Genomic DNA, 7693 nt, shown 5'->3' on the forward strand with positions numbered 1-7693 from the left:
ACACAAAAAAAAAAAAAAAAAAAAAAAAAAAAAAAAAAAAAAGAGTTTGGCATTCCTAAACCACTGCTGACAGAGATTATGGGGGATGGAAACTTCATAGAGTTGACATAAAGTGTCCTGTCACTGCCAATGTAGAGCAATCTATTTTCAGATCTCATGTGAAGCAGGAAGCAACACTTTCATCTTAATAGGGGTTTAAACCCCACCCCTATCTTTCCTATGCTGTGTGAGTAGCAGAATAGAAGGTCATTGATCTTACAGAGATGGCAGACATGGAGACCATCATTGTCTGCAGCCAGTCAGCACTTTCCATAGACGTCGTATACAGACTTCCATATATATAGACTGCAGGATGAGCAAGTGTCCAAGTAAAGACTGAGACTTCACAATAAGGTTTCCAAAACAAGATGCAGCATAGGCTTTACTGGACACTAACAGAGTAGGACATGTAGGGGAAAAGTCCATTCTGAATCAAGTTATTGCCAGTTATTGAGCCATTGAATCCAATGATTGCCAGTTTCTTCCCAAGGGGGAGCTGGCACTGTGATCAGAGCCTGCTGTGTGTTCATTGTAGACGAGTTGTTTAACCAAGACATGGCTGTGCTCAGGAGGCTTCTACATTCTCAACTTGTTAGTTGGAGCCCAGCTTAGCACCTCTCATGAGTTCCTGAAGAAAAACCAATTCCTTAAGTCTTTAGAGGGTTGGATACTTCACTGAAGACTGATAGGAAAAGAAGAGGAAGGTTACATTACATACTGTGCTTAGAATCTTCATTTGAAAATTAGCTATGTCTCTTCTCCCTCTGAAGTTCCTCTTTTTCACTAGCCACTTCCTCTCTTTCTCCATCCTTCTCCTAACTTTTCCTGCTGAACTTCTGGCCCTGGTTTGTAAGGTTTCTGCTCTAGTAAGCCTGACTGATTTTTATGTCTCTTCTATCTCACATAGAACTATTTAAACCCTCTCTCTTTTTTTATTTGCCAACTTCTTCTGAGGGTGTCTGGAAATCGTAAAATTGCAAACTTTCCCTAATACGAATTTCACAATTTTTATTTGTGTACTAAGATGTATTGTTTATTTTCAGAATGTCTGTTTAGTGATTTTCATACTCTTTTCACAGAGAGAAACTTGGGTTACACGTACTTACTCTTTTGGGTACTGTTATAAGTGGGTGCACGTACAGTTGACCTCACTGTCACCGTCAAGATTTTGATGCCATAGAAGTTGACCAAACCAGGTAAGAAGACTCATCCCATTTTCCGAGTACTTTAACTGTCCTCCAGTCTGATGCATATTACAGATGAGATTGGAAAGACATCAGTTGAAATCATTGTTTCTTTTTTTTTCCTTGTTTATTGATTGATTTTTTTAACGTCTTTATTGGAGTATAATTGCTTTACAATGTTGTGTTAGTTTCTCTTACACAACAAAGTGAATCAACTATATGTATACATATATCCCCATATCCCCTCCCTCTTGAACGTCCCTCCCACCCTCCCCATCCCACCCCTCTAAGTCGTCGCAAAGCACCGAGCTGATCTCCCTGTGCTATGCAGCTGCTTCCCACTAGCTATCTATTTTACAATGGTAGTATATATATGTCCATGCCACTCTCTCACTTCGTCCCAGCTTACCCTTCCCCTCCCCGTGTCCTCAAGTCCATTCTCTATGTCTGCGTCTTTATTCCTGCCCTGCCACTAGTTTAATCAGTACCATATTTTTTAGATTCCATATATATGCGTTAGCATATGGCATTTGTTTTTCTCCTTCTGACTTACTTCAGTCTGTATGACAGACTCTAGGTCCATCCACCTCACTACAAATGACTCAATTTCGTTTCTTTGTATGGCTGAGTAACATTCCATTGTATATATGTGCCATATCTTCTTTGTCCACTCATCTCTTGATGGACGTTTAGGTTGCTTCCATGTCCTGGCTATTGTAGTGTTGCAATGAACATTGTGGTACATGTCTCTTTTCTGAATTATGGTTTTCTTAAATGCCCCAACCAAAAGACACAGACTGGCTGAACGGATACAAAAACAAGACCCATATATATGCTGTCTACAAGAGACCCACTTCAGACCTAGGGACACATACAGACTGAAAGTGAAGGGATGGAAAAAGATATTCCATGCAAATGGAAATCAAAAGAAAGCTGGAGTAGCAATACTAGTATCAGATAAAAAAGATATTAAAATAAAGACTGTTACAAGAGATAAGGAAGGGCACTGTTGGTGGAAATCATTGTTTCTTAAGTTCTGCTGCAAGTTTCTAGGAGTAGTGGATTGATCACAGCTGTGAGTCAACAGGCAGCGCTGGGTAGGCTATACTAGTAGGGAAAGGCTAAAATTGGAGAATCCAGTTTAAAAATTCTGGTGTTATTTCTGTGGTTACTGGAAAGGTATCCTCTGAAGGGAACCTGAGATAATTCTCCAATTCTCCTATAGCCTGGAGGAGGTATTTCTTTTGTTCTGGACAATTTATTATTTCCCATTTGGTTTTCCACCTAGGAAGGGAGCACTTTGTAAAGAAGATATGACTATCTGATCAGTGGAAAGGAACAACTCTCCTTTTTTACCTAATTAAATTCTGATTTATAAATCAGCAATAATAAATCTAGTAGTATGAATTAATTTTGGAGAGACTGAACACTTGTCTGGGCCAATAAAAAGGAAATATTTCAAATAATTTAATATTAAGTTAAATACTTAAATATAAAATAAAGACAGAGGCATCTGTGTGGCATCTTAGCCATGTTCCCACCCTCCCCTTTATTTTTTTTATTGATTTATTTATTTTTTTAATAGATTTATTTATTCGTTCATTTATTTATTTATTTATTTTGGCTGCGTAGGGTCTTTGTTGCTGCGTGCGGGCTTTCTCTAGCTGCGGTGAGCGGGGGCTACTCTTCATTGCGGTGCGCGGGCTTCTCACTGCGGTGGCTTCTCTTATTGTGGAGCGCGGGCTCTAGGCACACGGGCTTCAGTAGTTGCGGCACGTGGGCTTCAGTAGCTGTGGCTCACCGGCTCTAGAGTGCAGGCTCAGTAGTCGTGGCGCACGGGCTTAGCTGCTCCGCGGCATGTGGGATCTTCCCAGACGAGGGTTTGAACCCATGTCCCCTGCATTGGCAGGCGGATTCTTAACCACTGTGCCACCAAGGAAGTCCCTCCCCTTTATTTTTTAATTGCCGTATGCCATTTCAAGGTCATTAATCTCTGCTCTTCGGTTTCCTAATCTATGCAAGGAAGCTAATACTTGTTCTAAAGTGTTCTTTTAAGAAGCAAATTATCAGTAGAAGAAACGACAGAGAAAAAAACTGAGGCGTTATAAAAATTTAAAGGGACTAAAAGTTAACTTTATAAACAGAAATTGTTTGGCCCTATGTTCCTGATAGACCATACCTGGCTGTGCTGAAAAGGTATAAGACATTTAATTGATATAAATTATTGTCTATGAATAATTGTCTATGAATGTTCACTGTCACGTGATCCATTCTTGGGCTTTGTACAATGTTGAGAAATATTTGAATTCGATTTATATTATTTCTAGGGTCAACAATTTTAGTGGGTATAAATTGATAACTCCATAAAAGTTTTCTGGAATAATTGGAAAGATGTGTACCCAAGATGAACCAAATCAGATGTTCTCAGTTCGGGGTAAATTGTTCTCTGGTCACCCTAAAACCAGTCCTTCTTAAAAACATTTTATAATCTCAGCGCCTGGAGTCCCCCTTTCCTACCACTCATACCATACCTCAGCCCTGCTTGAACATTTGTACTGTTGCTACCACTGATATATCTGTTCTAGAAGGAAACAGCCTTTCGTTTCCAGGACTGTCAGATCAGGAGCTTTCCCGAGAACACAAAGATTCACTCTATTATTGCACATAACAGAACTCATGCCTGTAGCTTGAAAATAGAAATCTTTGGTGTAGGCATTTGCTTGTTTGACAGTTCTGTTCTAAATTTTGAAACTAGTGATACTGTAAAGCGCCTGTCTGACGGTGGTGTACCAGTGCTTAGTCATGCAAAATAATTATTGTTCACGGTTCCTTAGCTGAAGTCAATAGCTCCGTGCAAAACACAACATAATGCAGAGATCTAAAGTTACTAAATCAAAACTGAGAAAAAGAAGAATTTTAAGCAGGCTTGGCGGAAAAAAATAGGTTCTACGAGATTTGCCAAGTGATTTCGCTCAGCATACGGAAGGCTCTAATATTTTTAAAAGAACCCCCGTGATAGAAACCACGGTAACTTTTATTAGTGTGTCCTGGTAATTGTTGTCAGTTAACTTACATGACGTCAAAAACACGAAAGCAATTAGGGAGATGGCAAATGGTGCCTACTGCTTATTTTCTAAACTTGAAATAATATTCTCAGGTTTGCTTCTGTCAATTCAGTGTTTTAATATCCACATCCAATATATCATCTAACCTGAAGGGATTGATTAAATTAACCTAAGTGTGTATAGGACTGAATTTTTGTGACTGGAGTGTTGGGATGCCTACCCTGGACCCACAGTAGGGCCTATGAATCAGTATAGTGGTGCATGCAGGAAAAGTGAACATCAGTCCTACAAGTGAAGAGTTATCTCTCCATGTTGCCTGAAACATTTGCCAGAGAATCTTGGCAAGATTAGGTATTGCTGCTTGAATGAGAGGGATGATGTCCTTCTTAACCCCAGGCAGACAATTACACTTAAGAATATCCCTCTTCTGGGAATAACAAACAGCAATATCTGTCGTTTCCTTAGAAGAGGGAGAAACACAGAAATAAACCAGGAATTTCACAGACTTTGCCATAATATATTAATCTTCAACACTTTCAATCCAGTATTAAGACAGAATTGATAGAGATGGATATGTAATTATTTTAGACTTAGCTCATTGCCACTTTCCATAGAGTTCATGAGTTTTGTAAAAATAATCTGTTATTGAGGTTTAATTAGTATACAGTGAAGTGCACAGATTTTAAGTATACAGTTCAATGGTTTTGACAAATGTATACTTGCATGTAACTCATATCCTGAACATTTTCATCACTCCCGAAAGTTTTCTTATGCTCCTTTTCAGCTAATTATCACCCTTATCCCACTAGAAACAACCACGTTTCTCATTGCTGTTATCATAGATTAGTTTGCCTGTTTTTGAACTTCATATAAATGAATCATAGAGTACGTAGTCCTTTGTGTCTCGTTTTTTTTTTTTTACTTAACATAGAGTTGAGACTTAGTCATGTTATTGTATGTATCTGTAGTTTATTATTATGTTTAAATTGTGCTGTAGGTAGTGTTTTTATATGTATATACCACAATTTGTTTTCCCATTCTTCTGCTGATGGACATTTAGGTTTTCCCAGTTTTTGGCAATTGCATATAAAGCAGCAAAGAAATTCTTAAACAATCTTTTTTGTGTCTAAATGTCCTCTTTTCTCTTGAGTTATTCCTCAGAGTGGAAATGTTGAATTATAGCCTAGGTCTAAGTTTATCTTTATAAGAAGCTACAAGACAGTTTTCCTAGCGTGGGTATCCCATTTTTTTACTCTCACAGGCAACATGTGAGAATCCCATTTGCTTCACACCCTTGTCAGTATTTGATCTTGTCTGTGTTTTCAATTCTGGCCATCCTAATGTTTGGGAAGAAATATCTCCTTGTGATTTTTTTTTGATGGATATTTATAACTTTAATTCAATTATATTATGAGGAAGGAGCAAAAAGTAAAAATATCAATGAACAAAGTAACAAGTCAAAAAGAGAACTGTAGAATAATACAAAGATATTTGAAGGAAGGAAGTAAAAGAGGGAAGCATAAACTAATGAAACATGAAATAAACATTTAATAGAAAGGATCAAAAAGCCAAAAATTGATCAGGAAAGAAGAGAAAGCACAAATAAATTCTATTATAAATAAAATGGGGCCCTAACTACTGATGCAGCAAACATTAAAACGATGAGAAAAACATGATAATAACCTCATAGTAATAAACTGCTTAGAAAATATGACTTTCCAAAACTGACCCACAAAGAAAAAGACTGAATTCTCTTCAATAACCGTTTAAAAATCTGGACTGTTAGTTAAAAAAAAAAAAATCCTACCAAAAGGGAAACATGAGGTCTAGAGGGCTTTACAGGTAAACTCTATAGTCAAGAAACAGATTATCCAAACCTTTGTACAAACTCTTAAAATAATAGAAAAAGGGTGAACACTGCCCAACACACTCTGTGAGGCTGGTATAACTTGATACCAAAACTAGACAAGGACAGTATAAAAAAACAGAAAACTGCAGGCTAATCTCATCCATGAACCAAGATGCAAACTCCAAACCAAAATTAACAGCAAAGTGAACCCAGCAATATATTAAAAAACTAAAACTTCATGGCTAACTTAGGTTTATCTCAAAGTGTAATCAAAATCATGACCAGGAATTGTTCATGAAACTTCAACAAAAGGGCTAAGGGTAGCCAAGACTCTCCTCAAAAACTAGCTGAAAAGACTTGTCTTACTAATTATGTAATTAATAATTAAGACACTGCATTGGTTCAGTGATAGAAAAATAGAGCTAAGGAATAAAACAATGAGCCCAGAAAGAGACCCATGTGAGTATCTCATTGTTATCTGACTGCATATCTGTAAAGACTAATGCCACTGGACACCTTTGTATATGCTTCTTAACCATTCAGATATGTTCTTTTGTGAAGTGTCTGTTCAAATCTTTTGCATATTTTTTCTATTTTTAATTATATATTTTGTCTCCTAATTATTGTTATAGGTATTCTTCATATATTTTGCATTCAAGTTCTTTGTTAGATAAATGTATTGAGAATATTTTCTCCCAGACTGTAGTCTGCCTATTCATCTTCTTAATGATGTCTTTTGATGAGCAGAATTCTTAATTTTTTTTTTTTTTTTTTTAAGATGCAAACTCCAAACCAAAATTAACAGCAAAGTGAACCCAGCAATATATTAAAAAACTAAAACTTCATGGCTAACTTAGGTTTATCTCAAAGTGTAATCAAAATCATGACCAGGAATTGTTCATGAAACTTCAACAAAAGGGCTAAGGGTAGCCAAGACTCTCCTCAAAAACTAGCTGAAAAGACTTGTCTTACTAATTATGTAATTAATAATTAAGACACTGCATTGGTTCAGTGATAGAAAAATAGAGCTAAGGAATAAAACAATGAGCCCAGAAAGAGACCCATGTGAGTATCTCATTGTTATCTGACTGCATATCTGTAAAGACTAATGCCACTGGACACCTTTGTATATGCTTCTTAACCATTCAGATATGTTCTTTTGTGAAGTGTCTGTTCAAATCTTTTGCATATTTTTTCTATTTTTAATTATATATTTTGTCTCCTAATTATTGTTATAGGTATTCTTCATATATTTTGCATTCAAGTTCTTTGTTAGATAAATGTATTGAGAATATTTTCTCCCAGACTGTAGTCTGCCTATTCATCTTCTTAATGATGTCTTTTGATGAGCAGAATTCTTAATTTTTTTTTTTTTTTTTTTTGGTACGCGGGCCTCTCACTGTTGTGGCCTCTCCAGTTGCGGAGCACAGGCTCCGGACGCGCAGGCTCAGCGGCCATGTCTCACGGGCCCAGCCACTCCGCGGCATGTGGGATCTTCCCGGACCGGGGCACGAACCCGTGTCCCCTGCATCAGCAGGCAGACTCTCAACCACTGC

The sequence above is a fragment of the Physeter macrocephalus genome, chromosome 6, assembly GCF_002837175.3.
Source record: "Physeter macrocephalus isolate SW-GA chromosome 6, ASM283717v5, whole genome shotgun sequence".
NCBI lineage: Eukaryota > Metazoa > Chordata > Mammalia > Artiodactyla > Physeteridae > Physeter > Physeter macrocephalus.